Source organism: Lampris incognitus, chromosome 4 (genome assembly GCF_029633865.1).
Source record: "Lampris incognitus isolate fLamInc1 chromosome 4, fLamInc1.hap2, whole genome shotgun sequence".
Lineage (NCBI taxonomy): Eukaryota > Metazoa > Chordata > Actinopteri > Lampriformes > Lampridae > Lampris > Lampris incognitus.
Genome location: NC_079214.1, coordinates 70560693 through 70577403, shown reverse-complemented (window position 1 = coordinate 70577403; position 16711 = coordinate 70560693).

Sequence of the window (16711 nt, the reverse complement as noted above, 5' to 3'; positions counted from 1 at the left end):
TACAAGCTGTGTTCTTACAGGCTGTGTTCCTACTGGCTGTGTTCCATCAGACTGTATTCTGTATTCCTACAGACTGTATTCCTACAGACTGTGTTCCATCACACTGTGTTCCTACGGGGTTTGTTCCTACATACTATGTTCCATCAGACTGTGTTCCTACAGGCTGTGTTCCTACAAGCTGTGTTCCATCAGACTGTGTTCCGCAGGCTGTGTCCCTACAGTCTGTGTTCCATCAGACTGTGTTCCTACCGGCTGTGTTTCTACAGGCTGTGTTCCTACCACTATTTTCCATCAGACTGTGTTCCTACAGGCTGTGTTCCTACAAGCTGTGTTCCATCAGACTGTGTTCCTACAGGCTGTGTTCCCACAGACTGTGTTCCATCACACTGTGTTCCGTCAGAATGTGTTCCATCAGACTGTGTTCCTACAGTCTGTGTTCCTACGGGCTGTGTTCCTACAAGCTGTGTTCCTAGAGGCTGTGTTCCTACTGGCTGTGTTCCATCAGACTGTATTCTGTATTCCTACAGACTGTATTTCTACAGGCTGTATTCCTACAGACTGTGTTCTTACGGGCTGTGTTCCTACAAGCTGTGTTCCTACAGACTGTGTTCCTACAGGTTGTGTTCCTACTGGCTGTGTTCCATCAGACTGTATTCTGTTATCCTACAGACTGTATTTCTACAGGCTGTATTCCTACATACTGTGTTCCATCAGACTGTGTTCCTACAGACTGTATTCCATCAGACTGTGTTCCATCAGACTGTGTTCCTACAGACTGTGTTCCTACCAGCTGTGTTCTTACAGACTGTGTTCCTACAGATTGTGTTCCTACAGACTGTAGTCCATCAGTGTTCAATCAGACTGTGTTCTATCAGACTGTGTTCCTACAGACTGTGTTCTTACAGGCTGTGTTCCTACAGGCTGTGTTCATACAAGCTGTGTTCCATCGGACTGTGTTCCTACAGACGGTGTTCATACAGAGTGTGTTCCTTCAGACTGTGTTCCTACAGGCTGTGTTCATACAGATTGTGTTCCATCAAACATTGATCCAACAGGCTGTGTTCCTACAAGCTGTGTTCCATCAGACTTTGTTCCTACAGGCTGTGTTCCCACAGACTGTGTTCCATCACACTGTGTTCCGTCAGAATGTGTTCCATCAGACTTTGTTCCTACAGTCTGTGTTCCTACAGACTGTAGTCCATCAGTGTTCAATTAGACTGTGTTCTATCAGACTGTGTTCCTACAGACTGTGTTCTTACAGGCTGTGTTCCTACAGGCTGTGTTCATACAAGCTGTGTTCCATCGGACTGTGTTCCTACAGACGGTGTTCATACAGAATGTGTTCCTACAGACTGTGTTCCTACAGGCTGTGTTCATACAGATTGTGTTCCATCAAACATTGTTCCTACAGGCTGTGTTCCTACAGACTGTGTTACTGCTGGCTGTGTCCCTACAGACTGTGTTCTTACGGGCTGTGTTCCTACAAGCTGTGTTCCTACAGACTGTGTTCCTACAGGTTGTGTTCCTACTGGCTGTGTTCCATCAGACTGTATTCTGTATTCCTACAGACTGTATTTCTACAGGCTGTATTCCTACATACTGTGTTCCATCAGACTGTGTTCCTACAGACTGTATTCCATCAGACTGTGTTCCAACAGGCTGTGTTCCTACGGACTGTGTTCCATCACACTGTGTTCCTATAGACGGTGTTCATACAGAATGTGTTCCTACAGACTGTGTTCTTACAGGCTGTGTTCATACAGATTGTGTTCCATCAAACATTGTTCCTACAGGCTGTGTTCCTACAGACTGTGTTACTGCTGGCTGTGTTCGTACAGGCTGTGTTCCTACAGACTATGTTCCATCAGACTGTGTTCCCACAGGCTGTGTTCCATCAGACTGTGTTCCAACAAGCTGTGTTCCTACGGACTGTGTTCCATCACACTGTGTTCCTACGGGGTTTGTTCCTACATACTATGTTCCATCAGACTGTGTTCCTACAGACTGTGTTCCTAAAGGCTGTGTTCTTACAGACTGTGTTCCTACAGATTGTGTTCCTACAGACTGTAGTCCATCAGTGTTCAATCAGACTGTGTTCTATCAGACTGTGTTCCTACAGACTGTGTTCTTACAGGCTGTGTTCCTACAGGCTGTGTTCATACAAGCTGTGTTCCATCGGACTATGTTCCTACAGACGGTGTTCATACAGAATGTGTTCCTACAGACTCTGTTCCTACAGGCTGTGTTCATACAGATTGTGTTCCATCAAACATTGTTCCTACAGGCTGTGTTCCTACAGACTGTGTTACTGCTGGCTGTGTTCGTACAGGCTGTGTTCCTACAGACTATGTTCCATCAGACTGTGTTCCCACAGGCTGTGTTCCAACAGACTGTGTTCCAACAAGCTGTGTTCCTACGGACTGTGTTCCATCACACTGTGTTCCTACGGGGTTTGTTCCTACATACTATGTTCCATCAGACTGTGTTCCTACAGACTGTGTTCCTAAAGGCTGTGTTCTTACAGACTGTGTTCCTACAGATTGTGTTCCTACAGACTGTAGTCCATCAGTGTTCAATCAGACTGTGTTCTATCAGACTGTGTTCCTACAGACTGTGTTCTTACAGGCTGTGTTCCTACAGGCTGTGTTCATACAAGCTGTGTTCCACCGGACTGTGTTCCTACAGACGGTGTTCATACAGAGTGTGTTCCTTCAGACTGTGTTCCTACAGGCTGTGTTCATACAGATTGTGTTCCATCAAACATTGATCCTACTGGCTGTGTTCCTACAAGCTGTGTTCCATCAGACTGTGTTCCTACAGGCTGTGTTCCCACAGACTGTGTTCCATCACACTGTGTTCCGTCAGAATGTGTTCCATCAGACTGTGTTCCTACAGTCTGTGTTCCTACGGGCTGTGTTCCTACAAGCTGTGTTCTTACAGGCTGTGTTCCTACTGGCTGTGTTCCATCAGACTGTATTCTGTATTCCTACAGACTGTATTCCTACAGACTGTGTTCCATCACACTGTGTTCCTACGGGGTTTTTTCCTACATACTATGTTCCATCAGACTGTGTTCCTACAGGCTGTGTTCCTACAAGCTGTGTTCCATCAGACTGTGTTCCTACAGGCTGTGTTCCTACAGTCTGTGTTCCATCAGACTGTGTTCCTACCGGCTGTGTTTCTACAGGCTGTGTTCCTACCACTATTTTCCATCAGACTGTGTTCCTACAGGCTGTGTTCCTACAAGCTGTGTTCCATCAGACTGTGTTCCTACAGGCTGTGTTCCCACAGACTGTGTTCCATCACACTGTGTTCCGTCAGAATGTGTTCCATCAGACTGTGTTCCTACAGTCTGTGTTCCTACGGGCTGTGTTCCTACAAGCTGTGTTCCTAGAGGCTGTGTTCCTACTGGCTGTGTTCCATCAGACTGTATTCTGTATTCCTACAGACTGTATTTCTACAGGCTGTATTCCTACAGACTGTGTTCTTACGGGCTGTGTTCCTACAAGCTGTGTTCCTACAGACTGTGTTCCTACAGGTTGTGTTCCTACTGGCTGTGTTCCATCAGACTGTATTCTGTATTCCTACAGACTGTATTTCTACAGGCTGTATTCCTACATACTGTGTTCCATCAGACTGTGTTCCTACAGACTGTATTCCATCAGACTGTGTTCCATCAGACTGTGTTCCTACAGACTGTGTTCCTACCAGCTGTGTTCTTACAGACTGTGTTCCTACAGATTGTGTTCCTACAGACTGTAGTCCATCAGTGTTCAATCAGACTGTGTTCTATCAGACTGTGTTCCTACAGACTGTGTTCTTACAGGCTGTGTTCCTACAGGCTGTGTTCATACAAGCTGTGTTCCATCGGACTGTGTTCCTACAGACGGTGTTCATACAGAGTGTGTTCCTTCAGACTGTGTTCCTACAGGCTGTGTTCATACAGATTGTGTTCCATCAAACATTGATCCAACAGGCTGTGTTCCTACAAGCTGTGTTCCATCAGACTTTGTTCCTACAGGCTGTGTTCCCACAGACTGTGTTCCATCACACTGTGTTCCGTCAGAATGTGTTCCATCAGACTTTGTTCCTACAGTCTGTGTTCCTACAGACTGTAGTCCATCAGTGTTCAATTAGACTGTGTTCTATCAGACTGTGTTCCTACAGACTGTGTTCTTACAGGCTGTGTTCCTACAGGCTGTGTTCATACAAGCTGTGTTCCATCGGACTGTGTTCCTACAGACGGTGTTCATACAGAATGTGTTCCTACAGACTGTGTTCCTACAGGCTGTGTTCATACAGATTGTGTTCCATCAAACATTGTTCCTACAGGCTGTGTTCCTACAGACTGTGTTACTGCTGGCTGTGTCCCTACAGACTGTGTTCTTACGGGCTGTGTTCCTACAAGCTGTGTTCCTACAGACTGTGTTCCTACAGGTTGTGTTCCTACTGGCTGTGTTCCATCAGACTGTATTCTGTATTCCTACAGACTGTATTTCTACAGGCTGTATTCCTACATACTGTGTTCCATCAGACTGTGTTCCTACAGACTGTATTCCATCAGACTGTGTTCCAACAGGCTGTGTTCCTACGGACTGTGTTCCATCACACTGTGTTCCTACGGGGTTTGTTCCTACATACTATGTTCCATCAGACTGTGTTCCAACAGGCAGTGTTCCTACAAGCTGTGTTCCATCAGACTGTGTTCCTACAGGCTGTGTCCCTACAGTCTGTGTTCCATCACACTGTGTTCCTACAGGCTGTGTTTCTACAGGCTGTGTTCCTACAGACTATTTTCCATCAGACTGTGTTCCTACAGGCTGTGTTCCTACAAGCTGTGTTCCATCAGACTGTGTTCCTACAGGCTGTGTTCCCACAGACTGTGTTCCATCACACTGTGTTCCGTCAGAATGTGTTCCATCAGACTGTGTTCCTACAGTCTGTGTTCCTACGGGCTGTGTTCCTACAAGCTGTGTTCCTACAGGCTGTGTTCCTACTGGCTGTGTTCCATCAGACTGTATTCTGTATTCCTACAGACTGTTTTTCTACAGGCTGTATTCCTACAGACTGTGTTCTTACGGGCTGTGTTCCTACAAGCTGTGTTCCTACAGACTGTGTTCCTACAGGTTGTGTTCCTACTGGCTGTGTTCCATCAGACTGTATTCTGTATTCCTACAGACTGTATTTCTACAGGCTGTATTCCTACATACTGTGTTCCATCAGACTGTGTTCCTACAGACTGTATTCCATCAGACTGTGTTCCATCAGACTGTGTTCCTACAGGCTGTGTTACTACAGGCTTTGTTCTTACATGCTCTGTTCCTACAGACTCTGTTCCATCAAACATTGTTCCTACAGGCTGTGTTCCTACAGACTGTGTTCCATCAGACTGTGTTCCTACAGGCTGTGTTCCCACAGACTGTGTTCCTACAGACTATATTCCATCAGTGTTCCATCAGACTGTGCTCCATCAAACATTGTTCCTATAGGCTGTGTTCTTACAGACTGTGTTCCTACAGACTGTGTTCCTACAGGCTGTGTTCTTACAGACTGTGTTCCTACAGATTGTGTTCCTACAGACTGTAGTCCATCAGTGTTCAATCAGACTGTGTTCTATCAGACTGTGTTCCTACAGACTGTGTTCCCACAGACTGTGTTCCATCACACTGTGTTCCGTCAGAATGTGTTCCATCAGACTGTGTTCCTACAGTCTGTGTTCCTACGGGCTGTGTTCCTACAAGCTGTGTTCCTACAGGCTGTGTTCCTACTGGCTGTGTTCCATCAGACTGTATTCTGTATTCCTACAGACTGTATTTCTACAGGCTGTATTCCTACAGACTGTGTTCTTACGGGCTGTGTTCCTACAAGCTGTGTTCCTACAGACTGTGTTCCTACAGGTTGTGTTCCTACTGGCTGTGTTCCATCAGACTGTATTCTGTATTCCTACAGACTGTATTTCTAGAGGCTGTATTCCTACATACTGTGTTCCATCAGACTGTGTTCCTACAGACTGTATTCCATCAGACTGTGTTCCATCAGACTGTGTTCCTACAGACTGTGTTCCTACAGGCTGTGTTCTTACAGATTGTGTTCCTACAGATTGTGTTCCTACAGACTGTAGTCCATCAGTGTTCAATCAGACTGTGTTCTATCAGACTGTGTTCCTACAGACTGTGTTCTTACAGGCTGTGTTCCTACAGGCTGTGTTCATACAAGCTGTGTTCCATCGGACTGTGTTCCTACAGACGGTGTTCATACAGAGTGTGTTCCTTCAGACTGTGTTCCTACAGGCTGTGTTCATACAGATTGTGTTCCATCAAACATTGATCCTACAGGCTGTGTTCCTACAAGCTGTGTTCCATCAGACTGTGTTCCTACAGGCTGTGTTCCTACTGGCTGTGTTCCATCAGACTGTATTCTGTATTCCTACAGACTGTATTTCTACAGGCTGTATTCCTACATACTGTGTTCCATCAGAATGTGTTCCTACAGACTGTATTCCATCAGACTGTGTTCCATCAGACTGTGTTCCTACAGACTGTGTTCCTACCAGCTGTGTTCTTACAGACTGTGTTCCTACAGATTGTGTTCCTACAGACTGTAGTCCATCAGTGTTCAATCAGACTGTGTTCTATCAGACTGTGTTCCTACAGACTGTGTTCTTACAGGCTGTGTTCCTACAGGCTGTGTTCATACAAGCTGTGTTCCATCGGACTGTGTTCCTACAGACGGTGTTCATACAGAGTGTGTTCCTTCAGACTGTGTTCCTACAGGCTGTGTTCATACAGATTGTGTTCCATCAAACATTGATCCTACAGGCTGTGTTCCTACAAGCTGTGTTCCATCAGACTGTGTTCCTACAGGCTGTGTTCCCACAGACTGTGTTCCATCACACTGTGTTCCGTCAGAATGTGTTCCATCAGACTGTGTTCCTACATTCTGTGTTCCTACAGACTGTAGTCCATCAGTGTTCAATTAGACTGTGTTCTATCAGACTGTGTTCCTACAGACTGTGTTCTTACAGGCTGTGTTCCTACAGGCTGTGTTCATACAAGCTGTGTTCCATCGGACTGTGTTCCTACAGACGGTGTTCATACAGAATGTGTTCCTACAGACTGTGTTCCTACAGGCTGTGTTCATACAGATTGTGTTCCATCAAACATTGTTCCTACAGGCTGTGTTCCTACAGACTGTGTTACTGCTGGCTGTGTCCCTACAGACTGTGTTCTTACGGGCTGTGTTCCTACAAGCTGTGTTCCTACAGACTGTGTTCCTACAGGTTGTGTTCCTACTGGCTGTGTTCCATCAGACTGTATTCTGTATTCCTACAGACTGTATTTCTACAGGCTGTATTCCTACATACTGTGTTCCATCAGACTGTGTTCCTACAGACTGTATTCCATCAGACTGTGTTCCAACAGGCTGTGTTCCTACGGACTGTGTTCCATCACACTGTGTTCCTACGGGGTTTGTTCCTACATACTATGTTCCATCAGACTGTGTTCCAACAGGCAGTGTTCCTACAAGCTGTGTTCCATCAGACTGTGTTCCTACAGGCTGTGTCCCTACAGTCTGTGTTCCATCACACTGTGTTCCTACAGGCTGTGTTTCTACAGGCTGTGTTCCTACAAACTATTTTCCATCAGACTGTGTTCCTACAGGCTGTGTTCCTACAAGCTGTGTTCCATCAGACTGTGTTCCTACAGGCTGTGTTCCCACAGACTGTGTTCCATCACACTGTGTTCCGTCAGAATGTGTTCCATCAGACTGTGTTCCTACAGTCTGTGTTCCTACGGGCTGTGTTCCTACAAGCTGTGTTCCTACAGGCTGTGTTCCTACTGGCTGTGTTCCATCAGACTGTATTCTGTATTCCTACAGACTGTATTTCTACAGGCTGTATTCCTACAGACTGTGTTCTTACGGGCTGTGTTCCTACAAGCTGTGTTCCTACAGACTGTGTTCCTACAGGTTGTGTTCCTACTGGCTGTGTTCCATCAGACTGTATTCTGTATTCCTACAGACTGTATTTCTACAGGCTGTATTCCTACATACTGTGTTCCATCAGACTGTGTTCCTACAGACTGTATTCCATCAGACTGTGTTCCATCAGACTGTGTTCCTACAGGCTGTGTTACTACAGGCTTTGTTCTTACATGCTCTGTTCCTACAGACTCTGTTCCATCAAACATTGTTCCTACAGGCTGTGTTCCTACAGACTGTGTTCCATCAGACTGTGTTCCTACAGGCTGTGTTCCCACAGACTGTGTTCCTACAGACTATATTCCATCAGTGTTCCATCAGACTGTGTTCCATCAAACATTGTTCCTATAGGCTGTGTTCTTACAGACTGTGTTCCTACAGACTGTGTTCCTACAGGCTGTGTTCTTACAGACTGTGTTCCTACAGATTGTGTTCCTACAGACTGTAGTCCATCAGTGTTCAATCAGACTGTGTTCTATCAGACTGTGTTCCTACAGACTGTGTTCCCACAGAATGTGTTCCATCACACTGTGTTCCGTCAGAATGTGTTCCATCAGACTGTGTTCCTACAGTCTGTGTTCCTACGGGCTGTGTTCCTACAAGCTGTGTTCCTACAGGCTGTGTTCCTACTGGCTGTGTTCCATCAGACTGTATTCTGTATTCCTACAGACTGTATTTCTACAGGCTGTATTCCTACAGACTGTGTTCTTACGGGCTGTGTTCCTACAAGCTGTGTTCCTACAGACTGTGTTCCTACAGGTTGTGTTCCTACTGGCTGTGTTCCATCAGACTGTATTCTGTATTCCTACAGACTGTATTTCTACAGGCTGTATTCCTACATACTGTGTTCCATCAGACTGTGTTCCACCAGACTGTATTCCATCAGACTGTGTTCCATCAGACTGTGTTCCTACAGACTGTGTTCCTACAGGCTGTGTTCTTACAGACTGTGTTCCTACAGATTGTGTTCCTACAGACTGTAGTCCATCAGTGTTCAATCAGACTGTGTTCTATCAGACTGTGTTCCTACAGACTGTGTTCTTACAGGCTGTGTTCCTACAGGCTGTGTTCATACAAGCTGTGTTCCATCGGACTGTGTTCCTACAGACGGTGTTCATACAGAGTGTGTTCCTTCAGACTGTGTTCCTACAGGCTGTGTTCATACAGATTGTGTTCCATCAAACATTGATCCTACAGGCTGTGTTCCTACAAGCTGTGTTCCATCAGACTGTGTTCCTACAGGCTGTGTTCCCACAGACTGTGTTCCATCACACTGTGTTCCGTCAGAATGTGTTCCATCAGACTGTGTTCCTACAGTCTGTGTTCCTACGGGCTGTGTTCCTACAAGCTGTGTTCTTACAGGCTGTGTTCCTACTGGCTGTGTTCCATCAGACTGTATTCTGTATTCCTACAGACTGTATTCCTACAGACTGTGTTCCATCACACTGTGTTCCTACGGGGTTTTTTCCTACATACTATGTTCCATCAGACTGTGTTCCTACAGGCTGTGTTCCTACAAGCTGTGTTCCATCAGACTGTGTTCCTACAGGCTGTGTCCCTACAGTCTGTGTTCCATCAGACTGTGTTCCTACCGGCTGTGTTTCTACAGGCTGTGTTCCTACCACTATTTTCCATCAGACTGTGTTCCTACAGGCTGTGTTCCTACAAGCTGTGTTCCATCAGACTGTGTTCCTACAGGCTGTGTTCCCACAGACTGTGTTCCATCACACTGTGTTCCGTCAGAATGTGTTCCATCAGACTGTGTTCCTACAGTCTGTGTTCCTACAAGCTGTGTTCCTAGAGGCTGTGTTCCTACTGGCTGTGTTCCATCAGACTGTATTCTGTATTCCTACAGACTGTATTTCTACAGGCTGTATTCCTACAGACTGTGTTCTTACGGGCTGTGTTCCTACAAGCTGTGTTCCTACAGACTGTGTTCCTACAGGTTGTGTTCCTACTGGCTGTGTTCCATCAGACTGTATTCTGTATTCCTACAGACTGTATTTCTACAGGCTGTATTCCTACATACTGTGTTCCATCAGACTGTGTTCCTACAGACTGTATTCCATCAGACTGTGTTCCATCAGACTGTGTTCCTACAGACTGTGTTCCTACCAGCTGTGTTCTTACAGACTGTGTTCCTACAGATTGTGTTCCTACAGACTGTAGTCCATCAGTGTTCAATCAGACTGTGTTCTATCAGACTGTGTTCCTACAGACTGTGTTCTTACAGGCTGTGTTCCTACAGGCTGTGTTCATACAAGCTGTGTTCCATCGGACTGTGTTCCTACAGACGGTGTTCATACAGAGTGTGTTCCTTCAGACTGTGTTCCTACAGGCTGTGTTCATACAGATTGTGTTCCATCAAACATTGATCCAACAGGCTGTGTTCCTACAAGCTGTGTTCCATCAGACTTTGTTCCTACAGGCTGTGTTCCCACAGACTGTGTTCCATCACACTGTGTTCCGTCAGAATGTGTTCCATCAGACTTTGTTCCTACAGTCTGTGTTCCTACAGACTGTAGTCCATCAGTGTTCAATTAGACTGTGTTCTATCAGACTGTGTTCCTACAGACTGTGTTCTTACAGGCTGTGTTCCTACAGGCTGTGTTCATACAAGCTGTGTTCCATCGGACTGTGTTCCTACAGACGGTGTTCATACAGAATGTGTTCCTACAGACTGTGTTCCTACAGGCTGTGTTCATACAGATTGTGTTCCATCAAACATTGTTCCTACAGGCTGTGTTCCTACAGACTGTGTTACTGCTGGCTGTGTCCCTACAGACTGTGTTCTTACGGGCTGTGTTCCTACAAGCTGTGTTCCTACAGACTGTGTTCCTACAGGTTGTGTTCCTACTGGCTGTGTTCCATCAGACTGTATTCTGTATTCCTACAGACTGTATTTCTACAGGCTGTATTCCTACATACTGTGTTCCATCAGACTGTGTTCCTACAGACTGTATTCCATCAGACTGTGTTCCAACAGGCTGTGTTCCTACGGACTGTGTTCCATCACACTGTGTTCCTACGGGGTTTGTTCCTACATACTATGTTCCATCAGACTGTGTTCCAACAGGCAGTGTTCCTACAAGCTGTGTTCCATCAGACTGTGTTCCTACAGGCTGTGTCCCTACAGTCTGTGTTCCATCACACTGTGTTCCTACAGGCTGTGTTTCTACAGGCTGTGTTCCTACAGACTGTTTTCCATCAGACTGTGTTCCTACAGGCTGTGTTCCTACAAGCTGTGTTCCATCAGACTGTGTTCCTACAGGCTGTGTTCCCACAGACTGTGTTCCATCACACTGTGTTCCGTCAGAATGTGTTCCATCAGACTGTGTTCCTACAGTCTGTGTTCCTACGGGCTGTGTTCCTACAAGCTGTGTTCCTACAGGCTGTGTTCCTACTGGCTGTGTTCCATCAGACTGTATTCTGTATTCCTACAGACTGTTTTTCTACAGGCTGTATTCCTACAGACTGTGTTCTTACGGGCTGTGTTCCTACAAGCTGTGTTCCTACAGACTGTGTTCCTACAGGTTGTGTTCCTACTGGCTGTGTTCCATCAGACTGTATTCTGTATTCCTACAGACTGTATTTCTACAGGCTGTATTCCTACATACTGTGTTCCATCAGACTGTGTTCCTACAGACTGTATTCCATCAGACTGTGTTCCATCAGACTGTGTTCCTACAGGCTGTGTTACTACAGGCTTTGTTCTTACATGCTCTGTTCCTACAGACTCTGTTCCATCAAACATTGTTCCTACAGGCTGTGTTCCTACAGACTGTGTTCCATCAGACTGTGTTCCTACAGGCTGTGTTCCCACAGACTGTGTTCCTACAGACTATATTCCATCAGTGTTCCATCAGACTGTGCTCCATCAAACATTGCTCCTATAGGCTGTGTTCTTACAGACTGTGTTCCTACAGACTGTGTTCCTACAGGCTGTGTTCTTACAGACTGTGTTCCTACAGATTGTGTTCCTACAGACTGTAGTCCATCAGTGTTCAATCAGACTGTGTTCTATCAGACTGTGTTCCTACAGACTGTGTTCCCACAGACTGTGTTCCATCACACTGTGTTCCGTCAGAATGTGTTCCATCAGACTGTGTTCCTACAGTCTGTGTTCCTACGGGCTGTGTTCCTACAAGCTGTGTTCCTACAGGCTGTGTTCCTACTGGCTGTGTTCCATCAGACTGTATTCTGTATTCCTACAGACTGTATTTCTACAGGCTGTATTCCTACAGACTGTGTTCTTACGGGCTGTGTTCCTACAAGCTGTGTTCCTACAGACTGTGTTCCTACAGGTTGTGTTCCTACTGGCTGTGTTCCATCAGACTGTATTCTGTATTCCTACAGACTGTATTTCTAGAGGCTGTATTCCTACATACTGTGTTCCATCAGACTGTGTTCCTACAGACTGTATTCCATCAGACTGTGTTCCATCAGACTGTGTTCCTACAGACTGTGTTCCTACAGGCTGTGTTCTTACAGATTGTGTTCCTACAGATTGTGTTCCTACAGACTGTAGTCCATCAGTGTTCAATCAGACTGTGTTCTATCAGACTGTGTTCCTACAGACTGTGTTCTTACAGGCTGTGTTCCTACAGGCTGTGTTCATACAAGCTGTGTTCCATCGGACTGTGTTCCTACAGACGGTGTTCATACAGAGTGTGTTCCTTCAGACTGTGTTCCTACAGGCTGTGTTCATACAGATTGTGTTCCATCAAACATTGATCCTACAGGCTGTGTTCCTACAAGCTGTGTTCCATCAGACTGTGTTCCTACAGGCTGTGTTCCTACTGGCTGTGTTCCATCAGACTGTATTCTGTATTCCTACAGACTGTATTTCTACAGGCTGTATTCCTACATACTGTGTTCCATCAGAATGTGTTCCTACAGACTGTATTCCATCAGACTGTGTTCCATCAGACTGTGTTCCTACAGACTGTGTTCCTACCAGCTGTGTTCTTACAGACTGTGTTCCTACAGATTGTGTTCCTACAGACTGTAGTCCATCAGTGTTCAATCAGACTGTGTTCTATCAGACTGTGTTCCTACAGACTGTGTTCTTACAGGCTGTGTTCCTACAGGCTGTGTTCATACAAGCTGTGTTCCATCGGACTGTGTTCCTACAGACGGTGTTCATACAGAGTGTGTTCCTTCAGACTGTGTTCCTACAGGCTGTGTTCATACAGATTGTGTTCCATCAAACATTGATCCTACAGGCTGTGTTCCTACAAGCTGTGTTCCATCAGACTGTGTTCCTACAGGCTGTGTTCCCACAGACTGTGTTCCATCACACTGTGTTCCGTCAGAATGTGTTCCATCAGACTGTGTTCCTACATTCTGTGTTCCTACAGACTGTAGTCCATCAGTGTTCAATTAGACTGTGTTCTATCAGACTGTGTTCCTACAGACTGTGTTCTTACAGGCTGTGTTCCTACAGGCTGTGTTCATACAAGCTGTGTTCCATCGGACTGTGTTCCTACAGACGGTGTTCATACAGAATGTGTTCCTACAGACTGTGTTCCTACAGGCTGTGTTCATACAGATTGTGTTCCATCAAACATTGTTCCTACAGGCTGTGTTCCTACAGACTGTGTTACTGCTGGCTGTGTCCCTACAGACTGTGTTCTTACGGGCTGTGTTCCTACAAACTGTGTTCCTACAGACTGTGTTCCTACAGGTTGTGTTCCTACTGGCTGTGTTCCATCAGACTGTATTCTGTATTCCTACAGACTGTATTTCTACAGGCTGTATTCCTACATACTGTGTTCCATCAGACTGTGTTCCTACAGACTGTATTCCATCAGACTGTGTTCCAACAGGCTGTGTTCCTACGGACTGTGTTCCATCACACTGTGTTCCTACGGGGTTTGTTCCTACATACTATGTTCCATCAGACTGTGTTCCAACAGGCAGTGTTCCTACAAGCTGTGTTCCATCAGACTGTGTTCCTACAGGCTGTGTCCCTACAGTCTGTGTTCCATCACACTGTGTTCCTACAGGCTGTGTTTCTACTGGCTGTGTTCCTACAGACTATTTTCCATCAGACTGTGTTCCTACAGGCTGTGTTCCTACAAGCTGTGTTCCATCAGACTGTGTTCCTACAGGCTGTGTTCCCACAGACTGTGTTCCATCACACTGTGTTCCGTCAGAATGTGTTCCATCAGACTGTGTTCCTACAGTCTGTGTTCCTACGGGCTGTGTTCCTACAAGCTGTGTTCCTACAGGCTGTGTTCCTACTGGCTGTGTTCCATCAGACTGTATTCTGTATTCCTACAGACTGTATTTCTACAGGCTGTATTCCTACAGACTGTGTTCTTACGGGCTGTGTTCCTACAAGCTGTGTTCCTACAGACTGTGTTCCTACAGGTTGTGTTCCTACTGGCTGTGTTCCATCAGACTGTATTCTGTATTCCTACAGACTGTATTTCTACAGGCTGTATTCCTACATACTGTGTTCCATCAGACTGTGTTCCTACAGACTGTATTCCATCAGACTGTGTTCCATCAGACTGTGTTCCTACAGGCTGTGTTACTACAGGCTTTGTTCTTACATGCTCTGTTCCTACAGACTCTGTTCCATCAAACATTGTTCCTACAGGCTGTGCTCCTACAGACTGTGTTCCATCAGACTGTGTTCCTACAGGCTGTGTTCCCACAGACTGTGTTCCTACAGACTATATTCCATCAGTGTTCCATCAGACTGTGTTCCATCAAACATTGTTCCTATAGGCTGTGTTCTTACAGACTGTGTTCCTACAGACTGTGTTCCTACAGGCTGTGTTCTTACAGACTGTGTTCCTACAGATTGTGTTCCTACAGACTGTAGTCCATCAGTGTTCAATCAGACTGTGTTCTATCAGACTGTGTTCCTACAGACTGTGTTCCCACAGACTGTGTTCCATCACACTGTGTTCCGTCAGAATGTGTTCCATCAGACTGTGTTCCTACAGTCTGTGTTCCTACGGGCTGTGTTCCTACAAGCTGTGTTCCTACAGGCTGTGTTCCTACTGGCTGTGTTCCATCAGACTGTATTCTGTATTCCTACAGACTGTATTTCTACAGGCTGTATTCCTACAGACTGTGTTCTTACGGGCTGTGTTCCTACAAGCTGTGTTCCTACAGACTGTGTTCCTACAGGTTGTGTTCCTACTGGCTGTGTTCCATCAGACTGTATTCTGTATTCCTACAGACTGTATTTCTACAGGCTGTATTCCTACATACTGTGTTCCATCAGACTGTGTTCCACCAGACTGTATTCCATCAGACTGTGTTCCATCAGACTGTGTTCCTACAGACTGTGTTCCTACAGGCTGTGTTCTTACAGACTGTGTTCCTACAGATTGTGTTCCTACAGACTGTAGTCCATCAGTGTTCAATCAGACTGTGTTCTATCAGACTGTGGTCCTACAGACTGTGTTCTTACAGGCTGTGTTCCTACAGGCTGTGTTCATACAAGCTGTGTTCCATCGGACTGTGTTCCTACAGACGGTGTTCATACAGAGTGTGTTCCTTCAGACTGTGTTCCTACAGGCTGTGTTCATACAGATTGTGTTCCATCAAACATTGATCCTACAGGCTGTGTTCCTACAAGCTGTGTTCCATCAGACTGTGTTCCTACAGGCTGTGTTCCCACAGACTGTGTTCCATCACACTGTGTTCCGTCAGAATGTGTTCCATCAGACTGTGTTCCTACAGTCTGTGTTCCTACGGGCTGTGTTCCTACAAGCTGTGTTCTTACAGGCTGTGTTCCTACTGGCTGTGTTCCATCAGATTGTATTCTGTATTCCTACAGACTGTATTTCTACAGGCTGTATTCCTACAGACTGTGTTCTTACGGGCTGTGTTCCTACAAGCTGTGTTCCTACAGACTGTGTTCCTACAGGTTGTGTTCCTACTGGCTGTGTTCCATCAGACTGTATTCTGTATTCCTACAGACTGTATTTCTACAGGCTGTATTCCTACATACTGTGTTCCATCAGACTGTGTTCCTACAGACTGTATTCCATCAGACTGTGTTCCAACAGGCTGTGTTCCTACGGACTGTGTTCCATCACACTGTGTTCCTACGGGGTTTGTTCCTACATACTATGTTCCATCAGACTGTGTTCCAACAGGCAGTGTTCCTACAAGCTGTGTTCCATCAGACTGTGTTCCTACATGCTGTGTCCCTACAGTCTGTGTTCCATCAGACTGTGTTCCTACCGGCTGTGTTTCTACAGGCTGTGTTCCTACAGACTATTTTCCATCAGACTGTGTTCCTACAGGCTGTGTTCCTACAAGCTGTGTTCCATCAGACTGTGTTCCTACAGGCTGTGTTCCCACAGACTGTGTTCCATCACACTGTGTTCCGTCAGAATGTGTTCCATCAGACTGTGTTCCTACATTCTGTGTTACTACGGGCTGTGTTCCTACAAGCTGTGTTCCTACATGCTGTGTTCCTACTGGCTGTGTTCCATCAGACTGTATTCTGTATTCCTACAGACTGTATTTCTACAGGCTGTATTCCTACAGACTGTGTTCTTACGGGCTGTGTTCCTACACACTCTGTTCCATCAAACATTGTTCCTACAGGCTGTGTTCCTACAGACTGTGTTCCATCAGACTGTGTTCCTACAGGCTGTGTTCCTACAGACTCTGTTCCTACAGACTATATTCCATCAGTGTTCCATCAGACTGTGTTCCATCAAACATTGTTCCTATAGGCTGTGTTCTTACAGACTGT